Source organism: Trachypithecus francoisi, unplaced genomic scaffold, assembly GCF_009764315.1.
Source record: "Trachypithecus francoisi isolate TF-2019V2 unplaced genomic scaffold, Tfra_2.0 Lachesis_group2, whole genome shotgun sequence".
NCBI lineage: Eukaryota > Metazoa > Chordata > Mammalia > Primates > Cercopithecidae > Trachypithecus > Trachypithecus francoisi.
Genome location: NW_022681465.1, coordinates 88006529 through 88023818, shown reverse-complemented (window position 1 = coordinate 88023818; position 17290 = coordinate 88006529). Strand labels below are relative to the sequence as shown.

The following is a 17290-nucleotide window of genomic DNA, read 5'->3' as shown; positions in this document are numbered from 1 at the left end:
TTTAAATATGTCCCAGAGATTCTGGTATGTTGTATCTTTGTTCTCATCGGTTTCAAAGAACATCTTTATTTCTGCCTTCTTTTCGTTATGTACCCAGTAGTCGTTCAGGAGCAGGTTCTTCAGTTTCCATATAGTTGAGCAGTTTTGATTGAGTTTCTTAGTCCTGAGTTCTAATTTGATTGCACTGTGGTCTGAGAGACAGTTTGTTATAATTTCTATTCTTTTGCATTTGCTGAGGAGTGCTTTACTTCCAACTATGTGGTTAATTTTGCAATAAGTGCAATGTGGTGCTGAGAATAATGTATATTCTGTTGCTTTGGGGTGGAGAGTTCTGTAGATGTCTATTAGGTCCACTTGGTGCAGAGTTGAATTCAATTCCTCGATATCCTTATTAACTTTCTGTCTCGTTGATCTGTCTAACGTTGACAGTGGGGCGTTAAAGTCTCCCATTATTATTGTAAGGGAGTCTAAATCTCTTTGTAAGTCTCTAAGGACATGCTTTATGAATCTGGGTGCTCCTGTATTGGGTGCATATATATTTATGATAGTTAGCTCTTCCTGATGAATTGATCCCTTTACCATTATGTAATGGCCTTCTTTGTCTCTTTTGATCTTTGATGGTTTAAAGTCTGTTTTGTCAGAGACTAGGATTGCAACCCCTGCTTTTTTTTGTTTTCCATTTGTTTGGTAGGTCTTCCTCCATCCCTTTATTTTGAGCCTATGTGTGTCTCTGCATGTGAGATGGGTCTCCTGAATACAGCAAACTGATGGGTCTTGACTCTTTATCCAGTTTGCCAGTGTGTGTCTTTTAATTGGACCATTTAGTCCATTTACATTTAAGTGTGAACTTGATCCTGTCATTATGATATTAGCTGGTTATTTTGCTCGTTAGTTGATGCAGTGTTTTCCTAGCCTCGATGGACTTTACATTTTGGCATGTTTTTGCAATGGCTGGTACCTGTTGTTCCTTTCCATGTTTAGTGCTTCCTTCAGGAGCTCTTGTAGGGCAGGCCTGGTGGTGACAAAATCTCTAAGCATTTGCTTGTCTGTAAAGGATTTTATTTCTCCTTCACTTACGAAACTTAGTTTGGCTGGATATGAAATTCTGGGTTGAAAATTCTTTTCTTTAAGAATGTTGAATATTGGCCCCCACTCTCTTCTGGCTTGTAGAGTTTCTGCCAAGAGATCTGCTGTTAGTCTGATGAGTTTCCCTTTGTGGGTAACCCAACCTTTCTCTCTGGCTGCCCTTAACATTTTTTCCTTCATTTCAACTTTGGTGAATCTGACAATTATGTGTCTTGGAGTTGCTCTTCTCAAGGAGTATCTTTGTGGTGTTCTTTGTATTTCCTGAATTTGAATGTTGGCCTGCCTTACTAGGTTGGGGAAGTTCTCCTGGAGGATATCCTGCAGAGTGTTTTCCAAGTTGGTTCCGTTTTCCCCATCACTTTCAGGCACACCAATCAGATGTAGATTTGGTCTTTTCACATAGTCCCATATTTCTTGGAGACTTTATTCATTTCTTTTTACTCTTTTTTCTCTACACTTCTCTTCTCGCTTCATTTCATTCATTTGATCTTCAATCGCTGATACTCTTTCTTCCAATTGATCGAGTCCGTTACTGAAGCTTGTACATTTGTCACGTAGTTCTCGTGTTATGGTTTTCATCTCTATCAGTTCTTTTAAGGACTTCTCTACATTGGTTATTCTAGTTAGCCATTTGTTGAATCTTTTTTCCAGGTTTTTAGTTTCTTTGCACTGGTTACATAGTTCCTCCTTTGGCTCTCGGAAGTTTGATCAACTGAAGCCTTCTTCTCTCAACTCGTCAAAGTCTTTCTCCATCCAGCTTTGTTCCGTTGCTGGTGATGAGCTGCGTTCCTTTGGAGGGAGAGATGCACTCTGATTTTTTTAATTTCCAGCTTTTCTGCACTGCTTTTTCCCCATCTTTGTGGTTTTATCTGCCTTTGGTCTTTGATGATGGTGGCGTACTGATGGGTTTTTGTTGTGGGTGTCCTTTCTGCTTGTTAGTTTTCCTTCTAACAGTCAGGACCCTCAGCTGCAGGTCTATTGGAGTTTGCTTGAGGTCCACTCCAGACCCTGTTTGCCTGGGTATCAGCAGCAGAGGCTGCGAAAGATAGAATATTGCTGAACAGTGAGTGTTGTCTGATTCTTGCTCTGGAAGCTTCATCTCAGGGGTGTACCCAGCCATTTGAGGTGTGAGGTGTCAGTCTGCACCTAGTGGGGGATGTCTCCCAGTTAGGCTACTCAGGGGTCAGGGACCCACTTGAGCAGGCAGTCTGTCCATTCTCAGTTCTCAACCTCCGTGCTGGGAGATCCACTGCTCTCTTCAAAGCTGTCAGACAGGGACATTTACCTCTGCCGAGGTTTCTGATGCTTTTTGTTTAGCTATGCCCTGTACCCAGAGGAGGAGTCTACAGAGGTAGGCAGGCCTCCTTGAGTTGTGGTGGGCTCCACCCAATTCGAGCTTTCCAGCAGCATTATTTACCTACTTAAGCCTCAGCAATGGCAGGTGCCCCTCCCCCAGCCTCAGTGCCTCCTTGCAGTTAGATCTCAGATTGCTGTGCTAGCAATGAGGGAGGCTCCGTGGGCGTGGGACCCTCCAGGCCAGGTGTGGGATATAATCTCCTGGTGTGCCGTTTGCTAAGACCCTTGGTAAAGCGCAGTATTAGGGTGGGAGTTATCTGATTTTCCAGGTGTTGTATGTCTCACTTTCCTTTGGCTAGGAAAAGGAATTCCCTTCCTCTTTGTGCTTCCCAGGTGAGGCGATGCCTTGCCCTGCTTCAGCTCTTGCTGGTCGGGCTGCACCTGCAGACCAGCATCAACTGTCCGACATGCCCCAGTGAGATGAACCCGGTACCTCAGTTGAAAATGCAAAAATCACCTGTCTTCTGTGTTGCTCACGCTGGGAGCTAGAAGCTGGAACTGTTCCTACTTGGCCATCATGGGCATGCCCCAACCTGTACGTTTTAACACTATCCACAGTTTTCATTTATTTATTTTCTCATGTTTTCATTTAAAATAGCATAGGCAAATGCAATAAGAAAGTTTCAATTAATTTTTTTTTGCAAAAGAATTGTTTTTTCTTTTTTTTTTAAGGGAATCCCAATATATAAAAATAGATGTCAGAGGAGTTTCTCTGACTCAACCAGGAAGAAGTGAAGCGATACCTACTGGGGGCTCCACTTGGGACATGTTGGAGCTATGTTTGAAAATCACTCTAACAAAATATCCAAATATTAGGCTGGTGCAAAAGTAATTGCGGTTTTTGCTATTATGTTTATGGCAAAAACCACAGTTACTTTTGCACCAACTGACAATTGCAGAAAGAAAAGCTGGAAACCTAATAAAATAGTTATGCTGCCAACTTTTTGCTGGAAGATAGCAGCCTGGCACAATGGTTTGAAATATTCGTTCTTCAACTTCTTTATTTGATAAATATTTATCAAGTGCCCTTGGCACTGTAGCTACGTTAAAGTTTCATAAAGGCATATGAAATAAAAGTTAGAGGGTTGATGTCTGGCAGATGTTGCCAGTTGCCTTCTGTGGTGTCTGGACTCCAAGACAGCTCCAGAGATGCCCAACTCTTGGTATTCACACCCTTATGTAATGGGGTCCGGGTGCCCAACAGAATACAGCAGAAGTGATGGAGTGTCACATCAGAGATTAGGTTATAAAGGCTGTGACATCCATCCAAAAGTCTTTTCTTCCCTTCATCCTTGCTAATAAGTCTCTAATTTCTTTAAAAGCAACAATGTGCCCAAAAACAAAAACCAGAAAGACAACTGCAACAAAATCACATCTCCTCTCCTTTTTTGAGGCCCAGGGTATGCGTGTAACACAGTTTCTGGTCAGTGTTGTACTTGGAAGGTTTCTAGGAAAGCTTTGGTTTCCCTGCTACAGGCACCACCCTCTTCCTGTGTGTCTTGTATCCTGTCATATAAATGTGATGGTGGTGGTGGAGCAGCCATCTTGTGACCATGAAGCAACTATGAGAATGAAAGCCACATGGTTAGGAGAATGCAGCAAGAAGCCAGAAGAAATCTCCATCCCTAATGACTCTGTGAATCTGTTATACCTTCTCTCCACTATCTACCTCTAGAGCAGAGCTGCTTTGTATGTATATTGTAGCATGAATGGTGTCTCCTGGCGCTGTGAGTGCCAAACTTTGCCTGAGGCAAAACTGGATGATGTCTCCCTAAGAGGAACGAACTTCTCAGTTTGATTGTTGATACTTCTCACTTTTGGGAATGTGCTCACATGCTAAGAACTACAGAAAATTGTGTTCTGATGGATGGTAGATGGGAGGGTAGGGTGAGAGAGAGCATGAGAAAATAAATAAGCACTTCACTCGAAGTGTTGTGTTTTCACGGCAGTGTGCCATTTTGTAAGGTCGTGTCCTCTCCGTAAACACCTCTGATTATCTTCCCAGGTTGGTTTTTGTGTCTGCCTCTGTGCTATACTTTATTCCAGTCCTACCCACCTTGAAACTGTTCTTTAAGGGCAGGGGTCATATACTGTTTTATTTCATATTTTTTATAAATTTTTCCAGCTTGGTGTTTCACAAACAAATATGTAAAATAATTTTTAATGGTTATGTGTTTGCTTTATTTAATCTAATTAGGGAGAGTAATGTAAGTTTCTGTCCATAGTAGGGATAAGCTTTCTTTTAAAAATACGTTTCTTTACTTTTTAAGAGATGAATTGATTTAAATACAAATAGTGATAGCCCAGATCATGTGTAGAAAAGGTACAATGTAAAAATTGTGAAGGTGGCACTAGAGATTGCCAAGCACTGACGCAGATGCTCAGTTAATGTCGTTGGAACTGAACTGTGAGGAGAAAGCAGATGTGCTTGGGTCTGTTTTGGTAGGGTGAGGGAGGAGAAGCCTGTACTGGGTGTTTTATATACATTATTTAATTTTGACACACATTATTAAATTTTACACATTATTTAATTTTTCCCTATTTGATATAGGGTAAAAAGATTGGGGACCATGTGGGGAGTATAAAAGATAATGAGCCCTAAAACTGGAGACAGGAGATGAAAAATGTAGGAGATGCCTTACATTTATCTAGAGGGAATCTTATTTAGGGTATGGGTGGATGGATGGTGTGTATGGAAGTGTTTTGTTGTGCAGCTGCAGGACAGGCACTTTGCCCTGAGATTTATGAAGAACATTCCCCTTGTTTTCCCACAATGCACTCCTCATAAAGGGGCTTCCTTCCCAGAGGATGTGTAAACTGAGGTCAGAGTGTTGATTAACCATTGAGGTGTCCACTGTCAATCCTGTGTTGTATGTGGCAGTGCAGGGGACAAAAGGAAAGATTGCTCATTTATTTATTTGTTTATTTTATTCATTTATTTTTTTGAGACAAGATCTCGCTCTGTCACCCAGGCTGAAGTACAGTGGCACGATCATGGCTTACTGCAACCTCAACCTCCTAGGCTCAAGTGATCTTGCTGCCTCAGCTTCCTGAGTGGCTGGGACCACAGGCATGTACTACCATGCCTGGCTAATTTTTTTTTAAGTGTTTTGTAGAGATGAGGTCTCACTATATTGACCAAGCTGGTCTCAAACTCCTGGGCTCCACCTCCCAAAGTGTTGGGATTACAGTCATGAGCCGCTGTCCCCAGCCTAGATTTTTCGTTATAGTTTAGATTTTCCCTCTGATAATTCTTCACTTGCTGTTTTTCCAATGTAATGGCAGCCTGGGGACTGGTGGGCGAGCAGTGGGGGTGCAGGATGACTCATCCAGGAGTCAAACCGAAGATCTCAGAATGTCTTTCTTATTTGTACTCTGATAAAGGTAAGTTCAGTTCATATTTATGAGAGAGTACCATAATAAAAGCAAAAACAAAACAAAACAAAACAAAAACCCCAAAGCCAAAAAAACATTAAATGAACCTTTAAGTTCCTGCGTGGTGCAGCAGTTCTAATTTGCCCTTTGTGATTTCTTTTATGTCGTGCTTCCAAATGGCAATGAACATGTCTTTCCACCACTATGGGGAGGACACTTGACTTCAATAAGTTACTCCCAAAGAAAGGTGGGGCTCAATCTGCAGAGCCAGGACACCTTGGACCTTGGCTGTTAAAACACAAAATACTTTTTTAGTTGTGTTTTAGATCTATACTTGTTTAAAAGTTGTTTTTATCTCATTCTCTGGGGAGCTTGGGTGATGAGGAAATCACTATTTCAACAGTTTGACCCTCTCCCATGCCCGTCTTGGGAACCAGACTGCTGAGCTTGGCCAAGAATAAATGGAACTTGAGTTTCAAAACCTTCCTACCCAGTAAAGTTTCAAATTTGTAGCTTTTGAAGACAGAGAAGATGTGAAATGTAGCAAACTGCATTGGACATTAACCAACAATTGTTTGGAGAATTCTCTTGCTTTTTTGGGCAAGAAACTCTTCACAGGCATGATTTAAAGATAACCCTTCTTTATAATCTTCTCGGTAACTGGGACTGTACAACCTCTGAAGCCCTCTTATCTGCCTAAACATTCTTTGATCCACCCACCTTAAGCAGAACAGGAAACGGTTTTGTTTGGTTTTGTTTTTAGGCATTGTCACACCCTAATGGAAACTTTTTAGGTTGTGTATTAGACCGGCCAAATTAAAAACATCTAAATATAACACCTCACAAAGTATTGTTTATAATTAAATGTGGAAATGAATGAAAAGTAAATTCAGCTTTGGGTTAAAAAAAAGTTTTAACAAAAGTTATCTGGAGTGAGGAAACTCCTTTCTGGTAATTTGATGTTCTTGTCCTTTCCAATCTCCTCACTCCCTTTTTGCTGTCATTTGAAATCATAATCCATTGAAATCAACTAAATCTATTAAAATCTATCAAATCAACTTCTGGTAACTGTTAAAAGTCTTTTGTCATGTTAGGACTTCAAAAATGGCATCAGTTCAGTTACTTTGCTATTATAACACCTTTGCGGGTAGGGAGATTAAGAAGTAATGTGTAGAACAAAAGAAAAAACTACACAAGAGATTATGAAACTTAATTTCCAGCTGTGTTGCAATCTTACGAGAAAGCAAAATATACCTCCTAAATGAGTATCTATCTATGTATTCTGTATATATATATACACACATACACACACACACACTCAATTTCCTTGGAATAGAAAATTATCAAGGGAATCTGAACTTTTAGTCAATTTGTTATCATTTCCGCAACATATGGACATCTTGTGATATATTCTTAAATAGAGATGCTATTAGAATTTTTGGAGCTAAATTATACTGAAAATATGACCAGGCCAGGCGCGGTGGCTCAAGCCTGTAATCCCAGCACTTTGGGAAGCCGAGGCAGGTGGATCACGAGGTCAGGAGATCAAGACCATCCTGGCTAACACGGTGAAACCCCGTCTCTACTAAAAATACAAAAAATTAGCCAGGTGTGGTGGCAGGCGCCTGTAGTCCCAGCTACTCGGAGGCTGAGGCAGGAGAATGGCATGAACCCGGGAGGTGGAGCTTGCAGTGAGCCGAGATCGCGCCACTGCACTCCAGCCTGGGCGACACAGCAAGACTCCGTCTCAAAAAAAAAAAAAAAAAAAAAAAAAAAAAAGAAAATATGACCAAACTTAAAAAAATACATAAGAATGAAGGAATTGAAACTGAATGCTTACTAGGACTTCTGAAGCCTACTCTGTATTGAAATGAGGTGGAAAAAATACACTCTACTTGCCAGGTGAGGACTCACATTGTCTCACTTGGAAATGTGGACATGAGCCCTTGGTACAATCATCTTTTTATCACTGGAAGAAGTAAAGGACTTCCCACATCAGTTACTCTTTGATTGTTCCAAAACCCAATTCCAAGTTCCTGTAATGCCTGGCAGTAACTTCTTCTGACCCAAAGTAAAGGTTAGTAGAACATAGCATTTCCAGGCTGTGATGTTAGAGGCACAAATATGACATGCTAATGTTACTTTTTTAATGTTGCTCAAAGAAAAGATTTAATCTCTGCACTATTACTTGTGTTATGATTTACTGATGTAAAGAAAGCCATGACTTCTAGATAGGTGGATGGATTTTGGTGTCAATCTTGAATTAGAATCTTGGCTTTACTACATTTTCATTTTGTGACCATAGGCGAGTTAACTTTTCCGAGACATAGTTTCTTGTCTGTAAAATAGGTATGATAATAACCTCTAGTTAACCCTCTAGGGGTTTTGTGAGGATTGAGTGAGAAAATAGGTAAATCACCTGCTTAGTAGAGGTCATTCCCCCATTGTCCTTTTCTGTGACTCACAGGTTTTTAAATCGCTAACATTAAGGATTCTCACGCTTTACCATTGAAAGTACTTTTTAGATTTCTTGGAAGTGTTTTTATCTCTCCTGATCTTTAATATCCTTCCTCTGTATGTTTCATTTTTCATTCCTATGTTTCCCTCCTCGATCTGATATTCACCCCAATACTTATTTAAACCTCCCATCTTGGTTTTCTCTATCCAACTTTACTTTCTTCCTTTTTTCTTCCCTGCAACCAAATAACTTCTTTGATCCTTAGTACTTTATCACTCTCCAAGAACAATTCAGCTATGCATATTGCCTGTAAAAACATTATGGCATTACAAATAATTTTCAAGGAAAAAATTCTACCAATGTATCCTCTTTCTGTCTCTGATCATATGCTTATATTTTAAAAATGCGTTTTGTAAATAGTGTTTATAAATAGTGTGGTGCAATGGAAAAAGTACAGAAAGAGGGAGGTCAGTTCCTGTCCAGCTCTTGTGAGCCTTGGTGGTTCCATTTATTTCTTAAAACCTCAGTTTCTTCATCTGCTTAAAAAAAAAAAAAAAAAAAGCAGTTGGGGAGATTATCCCTGGGTTCCCTTTCAGCTTTAAAAATGGTCTATGAATTGGTATCTCTATAAAAAGGCAATGTTCTTCCTATACTGGCTAACCCAGTAATACAACTGATCACATATCATTATTTGTTTTTTTCACTTGGTTCCTTTGTGTGAGTGCAGAGAATAAGCAGAAGACAACATTCTGTAGCACAGGTAGTAGGTAGGACATGCTGCCTGATGAGTCAGTACCCTCTTGGCCACCTTCTACCACTTGGGCCTGTTGATCTTTAGCCACACCGATGCTCTCGAATGGTTCTCTTGCTTGGTCCCCTGTAGGACAGGTCTATTACCAAGTTTGTGAAATGGCTGGACGAAATTAGAAGTTCAAGCTTTGGCCATGGAAAACAACACATCTATTGGTCTGTGCCAGAAACAGATCACAAATATCTCTGCTCTCATGAGCAGCAGCAGCAGCAACATTTCACCAAGAGTGCAGGTCCAATCTGATGGGGGCATCAGCTTCATGGGAGGCTGGCGGAGGACAGCAAGGAAGATCAGAAACAAACATATTTAGAAAAATGTCCCCATTTTTCCACCTCAGGAATTGGTTCTCAGAGTGTGGTAAAATGCTTCCCTCCCCCTGAATGACAGTGAACCAAAAAGCCAGGACAGAGGTTTCTGTGTTAAAATGTTAATGTGAAGTCTTACTGTATTTTCAGTGCTTAAGGGAAAGCTAATGGGAACTTTCCAGGGAAGATGGTGGGTGTTGCTAACATGAAAATATGTATGAGAATTCCTAAATGGAGGCTTTATATGGTTCAGTTGGAGGATAATGAGATCCTAGCTTGTCAGGGATGGGTGGGTAGGGCAGAGGATGGGTCTGGGTGAGAGTGGGGAGAAAGGATAGAGAAGAAAGCCTGCTTTTGGACTCTGTGGGCTGGGGAGCTGCCTGTGTGAAGGGTCTAGAATGAAGGCTGATGGGGAACAGAGCAAAACAGGGGCAGTGCCAGAAGGAGAAATTCAAATGGCTGCAGAGCTAGACAGAAGGGAGACCCCTGCCCAGAACATGGACATGGAAAATACTAGGGGTTAGTTGAAAAAAGAAAAAAAGAAATAATTCTTAAAGGACCACACTGGGAAGGACCTGTGGATTAAAAGGCAAGTGACCTTTCAAAATCTCAGGGAGTGATCACCAGCTTTGAACCTGTGCCAAGACAGTCAGGGTAATGGTTGCTTGGCTCTTTCTAACCTTTGTAGCTAAGGCCACGGCTGCCCAATTTGTCCAGAACTTGGGGGACAATCTTGTTTTTGCAAAGAAACTGGAACCCAAAGTTCTAGTCTACAGTCATCATGGTGACCTGGGTTTTCAACTCCACTGCAGGGCCTGCTCCATCTTGTAACTGGCCTTTTGCTTTATTTCCTTTTGACTAAAACTCCGTCTTGGGCCTTAGGAACTGTCCCTCTGTTTTATAGTTATATTTGATTGAGTACCGGCTACTGTGCTGGCACTCACCCTTTACTATCTCATCTATTCCTCATAATAACCCTATGAGTAAAGCAATTATTCCCACTTGATAGATAAGAAAACTGAGGCTTACAGAGTTTTTGTTTTCTTGCTTGCCACAAATTATGGGTCAGAGCCAGGGTTCAATCCAGGCATTTTACCACCAGAGCCCAGTGCTCTGGTCAGTGTCTCTCCAGCCTGCATCCACTTCAACATTCAATTTCCGCCCTAGTTCTTTGCAGCCCTGATTACACTGGGATGATCCTCTTGTATGTTCTGCTTTCAGTCCAGCCATTTAATATTTTCTACATTGTCTGCCTCCCTCATCTTTTGATGATGATACTCAGGGGTCTACCTGCTCCCTGGGTCATGGTCATCTCACATGGACTGGTCCTGCTGCTTAGAGAGAACTCTGCTGGTGGCCCCTGAGCTCTCCTGTAGAGCCCCAGCCATAGTAAGGTTCTCTCTGACTTACTCTGCAGTGAAGTGGAGTTATGTGGGCTTAGTCATAGGACAGGCTGGAAGCAGTGTTCAGCCAGATAAGATGTGCACACAGGATGTGACGTTGGCTGGAGTATAAGATTAGGCCTTCAGTGACCCCAGGTAGAAATGAGTCCTGTAGGTTTTATTTCTAGATGAGCTGAGGAAGGACATTTTCCCCTTTAATGGTGTATTGGGGTCACTTCTTATGGGAATTTTGGTATGCCTTGAAGGATTCTGCAGCAATTCATCTTGTAAATGGCCTGCCCTTGGAGTGCGGGGCCTGGGGCTGTACACTGACATCCTGTTTTGGTGGGACAGAGGTTCTCAGCCCTCGCCATTCATCACAATCACCCGGGTAGTTCCTAGGAACAGCTGAACCCTGCATGGCATCCTCAGAGTTTCAGCTTCAGATGGCCTGAAGTGATGTCTAGACATCCATAGTTTTATAGAGAAGTGCTCCAGGTGATTTTAATGCCCAGCCTGTGTTGCTAACCCCTCATGTGCTGAGTGGTTCTTGGGCAGGAACAGGAGCAAGGCAGAGTGACCTGATATTTTGCACTCTTTTATGAGATGCTTCATTAGCTGTGGCCACAAAAGGAGACAGAGGAGAAGCTCAGGAAAACCAAGTTTATGCTCACAGGTCCTAGCAACAGGTGGCATGGTCATGCCATGCAGGGGCACATGGAAAAACAATAGGGTGGTAGGAAGCAGAAGATAGGAACTGGGGGAAAGTTTGACCAGAGCCCCCAGTAAATGGGTTTTCATGAGAAAGGCAGGGCAGAGTAGACAGTTTAGGATTGGCTAGTTCGAATTATTTGGGTCAGGCTCTAAGATATAGGGGTGGCCCCTAGTTGCCTGATACCTGGCCCTGGGTTAATTGATGCAGAGGAATATTGCCTCCTTGGGTGCACAGGCAAGATTAGGTAGTTTTCATATGAAAGGCTGGATTGGGTAGTTTTCATGTGAAAGGCTGAGCCGTTCTCCATCTCTAAGAACTGACTAGGCTCAAGAGAAACAGCCTCTTTCCAGCTAGAAAATAAAATAAAATTACACACACATGCGCGTGCACACACACACACACGCACAATATCTGAGAAGAAAATAAATCGTTAATGTTGCTTTGCATTGTGAACCTTGAATACTGAAGAATGTAAATCTGATCAAAAAAAGAAGGCTAGGCTCAGTGGCTCATGCCTATAATCCCAATACTTTGGGAGGCTAAGGCAGGAGGATTGCTTGAACCCAGAAGTTTGAGGCTGCAATGAGCTGTGATCCTGCCACTGCACCCCAGCCTGGATGACAGAGTGAGACCCTGGCTTAAAAAATAACAATAGTAATAAATAATAATTTTTTAAAAATTTAAAAATGAAAAAGAAGAGCCAGGTAGATTTCTTAAATTGTCCCAGAATGCTAGAGGAAGCTCACTATGTACTTGAAAGGTACTATGAGCCAGAGATTTAGAGAGGACTCTGGAGCTGGGAGGCTATTTTATGGGACTGGGAGTTGCTCAGCAGCAGCGTGCATGAGGGAGCATGCTTGGCTGGCAGGCTGCAAACTCTGAATTCTATGGGAATGTGGCCCCCAAGTTGCCCTGAAGCTTTGGACTGTTGTCTAACGAATTGCCCAAATGTGTTCAACTCTAGTAAATCAGAGCTGCAAAGGCAGAAATGTGCAGGAGGTAGGGGGGCAGCGGGGAGAGAAATTTGGTAATTTGGTCCAGCCTGTGGAAAGGCCAAGTAAAAGCGTGGATCATTATTTAAAGTGCATTGGTCTTTGGATGATGGTTATGATGGTCCACATTGGATGCAAAAGAAAGCCAAATGTGTTTTAAACAGGATTTAAGAAATACAAAGTTAAAGATTTTCTTAGCAGAAAAGTAAAAAAGTGTGCATGCTGTTTACTTACTTTTGCTCATATTTTTTTTTTAAACTTTTTCAGTTCCTGTTTTTTAGCTTTTGTTTTTAAACCCGTGGGCTCTCAGGATCAAACTTAGGTTAATTGATGTGTTTTTTTAATCAAAGTTTTGAGATAAACCAAACTTTCATAGCTAAATAGTAAAGGGTTTTAAAATCAAACAGGGAGTCTTTGCGCACACGGAGCTCTGTGGCTTTGTGTCTGCATATGCATATGGCTATGTGTGAAGGCAGGAGTAAATGTTCCTTCAACTTGCTGAGCCTCATCTGTAAATCGAGGGATTTGGAATGGTGACCTGTAACTACAGAATACGGGCTAACAGTTGCTGGGTGCTTACTGTATGCCAGACACTAAATTCTTAATATGGATTATTTTATTTACTCCTCACCATGTTCCTAGATGTTCATACTATTACGATCACTGCCTCTGTTTAGAGATTAGGAATTGAGGTTTAGGGAGGTCAAGTAACTTTCTCAAGGTCACACAGCTGGTGAGGGCTGGAGCGGGGATTTTGATCCCAGATCTCACAATGATAATCACTCTGCTTACATGACTTCCCAAAATAACTTTCCACTTTGTTTCCACTTTGTTAAGATGAGTTCTCCAAGAGCAGCCCTCCACTGAGCCTATTTCCTCCTAGGTACATTGCATTTTTTCATCTGTGCTGAGACATGAGTGGCTACACTGGGTCATGACTGTTAGGCCAACAGGTTAAGCTAATTCTAAATGTAGATAACTGAGTAAGAAGGACTTTAAGTTAGCTTTTCTTGACAACAGGAATGTAAGACTGTGAGCTTGAAGGAACACTACAGAATGTAATCATTTTCATTAAAAGCAACTTGCTGGTGCACCCATGTTCATAGCAGCGCTATTCACAGTAGTCAAGAAGTGGAAGCCACACAAAGTGTATATGGATGGATGACTGAATAAACAAAATGCGGTATTTGCATGGAGTGGAATTATTCAGCCTTAAAAAGGAAGTTACTACATGGATGAACTTCAAGGACATTGTGCTAAGTGAAACAAGCCAGTCACAGAAGGACAAATACTGTATGACTTCACTTCTATGAAATATCTACAGTATTTAAAGTCATAAAAATAGAAGGTAGAAGGTAATTGCCAAGGGCTGGGGAGGGGAGAAACAGGGAGTTGTTTAGTGGATAGAGAATTTTAGTTTTGCAAGATGAAAAGGTTCTGGGGACTCATTGTACAACAATGCAAATATACTTAACACTATTGAACTGTACAGTGAAAATGGCTAACATGACTAATTTTATGTATATTTCACCACAATTAAAACACAAACAAACAAAAGAATAAGTAACATTCTTGATCTGTGCACTGAAAATTGGTCTTAAGCCAAAATAGCATTACTGTCACGTAACTTTAAGGAGATGCTTACAGTCTTTCTTTATGGGGGAAATTGTGAACATGAATTTTATTATTTGTCTTGAATGTTAATTTATTACTTTGAGTTTATTGTACATCTATAGTGGTTAAAGGGCATGATAATTGTGCCTACAGTATAGGGAATGTACAATGCATTTGGATCATTCAGCATAGTGAAAAATAAAATATTTGGAGGAATGAAAAATTTTAAAAAGCAATTTTCCAGTTTTAAAATAGAAATATATAGTTTCTCCAAATTAATGCACTGGCAGATTGCTTTTTCACCTTACAGAATCTCTAAACACATCCACATGATTATATGAGGACCAGAGCTGTCTTTCTGGATAACTGAGTACAGAACTATGTCAAGCCTTCTGTATAGACTAGTGAGCAGAACAAGTCTTCCTGGATGAATAGCCACTTCTCTGCAAACTAGGTGGAAATGCAGATTCAGCAACTCACAGCCTGGAATCTTTAGGTAAATTTTAACACATGAGAATTGTCTCATGTACTGGCAGTAGCACCTTCTGGCATGTATGCCCTGATGGACTTCATTCAGCGCTAACTAATGGCAGGCAGGTTGCTGAAAATTTGTGTAGGATGTAAAAGTCTGAATAACAGATTAGGAAGCAGCCACAAGAAACTGTGTGGTTCATCAAGCTGCAAACGCAGGATATCTAAGTTTGGTTCCCCAAAACCAAGCCCGAGAGTAGATCTCAGGTGCAGGTAGTTTATTTAGGAGTCGAACCCAAGAAGCAGGAATGAGGGGATGGAGAGAATGTGGCAGAAAGGAAAATATTAGGGTATGTTGTCAAGGCTGATGCTGTGGACAACAGGAACATGGTTACACTGGCGTTCTGAGAAGTGCATGGAAAGTCTCCAGATTGTCCTTTGTTATGCTGGAGCCTGGGGCACTTCTCCACCGTTCTCACGCCCCATTGCTTGAGGATTTCCAAGCTGACTTGCATGTGGCCTGCCTGGGCTCCTGCACCTTCACAGGAGGTCCTGAGGGAGAAAGCAAGAAATCAACCTGAGATTTCTAGAACTCAATGCCAAAACTGGGGCTGAAATCAGAGGTGGGCTGAGGAGATGTGATGTGAGCACAAAAAGGTGGGTTGAGGGGATGTGATGTGAACACAAAGTGTTGACTGGGAAGTCACTTAATATGAGTCCTTGTAAGCCACTCATATTAAGTCCTTGTGGCATACATGGAGAAAGGCAGTGTGGTATAATGCTTAAGCCTGTGGGCCTGTATCAGACAGCCTAGGTTTGAATCCTGATTTCATCAACTTTATCAGGCACATGTTCTTGAGCAAGCCACTTTTCTTAGTCCATTTGAGCTGCTGTAATGAAGTACCTTAGACTCAGTAATTTGTAAACAAATTTATTGCTTACAGTTCTGGAGGCTGCAAAGTCCAAGATCAAGGAACCAGCTGATTCAGTGTCTGGTGAGGGCTGCTCTCTCTGCTTCAAAATGGTTCCTTCTTGCTGTGTCTTCACATGGCAGAAGGGGCAAGGGAGCTTCCTTTAGTCTCTTTTGTAGGGGCACAAATCCCATTCATAGGGCAGAACCTCATAACTTAGCACTTTCCAAAATGCTCCACCTCTTAATACCATCACACTGGATATTAGATTCCAGTATAAGAATTTTGGGGGTACACAAACATTCAGATCATAGCAATACTTAACCTCCCTATGCCTTGGTTTTCTCTTCTGTGAGATGGTGCTATAAAAGTCTCCTGGAAATGTCACATAGATGGTCTAGATCATCCAGGTGGCACAACTTAGCATTGTGGCAATTATAATGATACAGCAGGTTGACTTTCCCAGGGCCTCAGAATTACTTAGAATGACTCAATCAGAAAACCTGCTGTGTAAGCTTTTTAGTCAAAATCCTGAATAAGCCCAGACCAATATGTCAGTGCTGGAAAGGATTAATGGCCTTAATTGATGCCATGGAAATAAGACTTTTCATCCACTCATCCAGGATGGATTTGGCAAATTCTGTAGAAGACGAATGAGATGCCTTGTTTTTTAAACTAGATTTCCACTCTCACCTTTTTAAGGGCCCTGCTAGTTTTCCCTCTTGACAATATTCCTTTAAAACACCAAATCCCCATGATCCATGTGACATAAGAATTGCCCTGAAGGTACAGCCACAGGCACCTTCAGCCTTACCCCTAGAATCATTCTTTCTCTGGAGGGTGCCTATACCTTAGGGAGACGCCTCTGGTCCTTTCTACTAGGTTTTATGTTTTTAAAAAATTGTAAAATGAACATTTTCCTGCATCTTGGAGGGAAACAATCTGGAGAGGCTGCTCAGGAATGGGCAAGACTAATATCTCTATGGCCGTAGACTCCTGATGGAAACATCGCTGATGTGGCCCCAGGAAGTCAGTGACTGTTACAAAAATCCCAAATTGAATTTTAAGCCTGGAGTTTAGCCATTTTCCCTCTATTGGGAGTTTTCATAATGGAAAATAATACTAGTTATTCTATTAATTCAGGAGCATTTTTGCATTATACAACTTCTCTTGGTTATAATGGGTGACTGAGGAACTGGAACCCCAAGCGGGAGGAGAAAATTAGGGCCCTGCAAAGCCTAGCAAGATACTCTTGCGTGTTTCCTTGTGAGCTGCTCTGAAGTTTTGCTTGTATTCTTCTCTCTTTGGTTTAAGATTGGGGGTTCAAATCAGCAGAATCACAAAATAAAAGCCAAAGAAGATGGAGAAGATTGTTATTACTGTGTGTGTGTGGTTTGAAACATTTGTGTTTATTCTGTCAACCTTGACCAATGGAGTATGTACATTTTAGGTTATGATAGTAACATATAACTATGAAAATCCTCTATTGTTATCATGTCTGAAACTCTCCAGTCCTAACCCTAATCATCTTCCCCTTCCACTGAAACAACTATCTTAATATCCCAATTTTTGATAAAACATAATATTTAAGAATCTACTATCACATTACAGCAGAAAGAATGGTCCTGTTGGATGCTTTAGGAACCTAGTTCCAAATACTGTGAAAACTTCTACCTGTCCCCTGCAATTGTTTGGTCTTCAGTGATCCTGACATTGTTTTTTGCTCAGGGTGGTTATGACCTTTGTTACCATCATGCTATGGTAACATTCACTGGTGACCTGACCTGTATTCTAGTGTTGAGAGCCACCGTTTT

The 17290-nt window shown here is 41.3% G+C and overlaps 1 long non-coding RNA gene across 1 annotated transcript in view; it reads left to right on the top strand.

The window, feature by feature from the left end:
* Positions 1–7646: 7646 nt before the first annotated feature.
* LOC117065146 overlaps positions 7647–17290 on the top strand; it is a 157081-nt gene continuing 147437 nt past the window's right edge. Inside the window, exon 1 of the long non-coding RNA XR_004429836.1 lies at positions 7647–7894. This is a non-coding gene — a long non-coding RNA (uncharacterized LOC117065146). The remainder of the gene's footprint in view (positions 7895–17290) is intronic.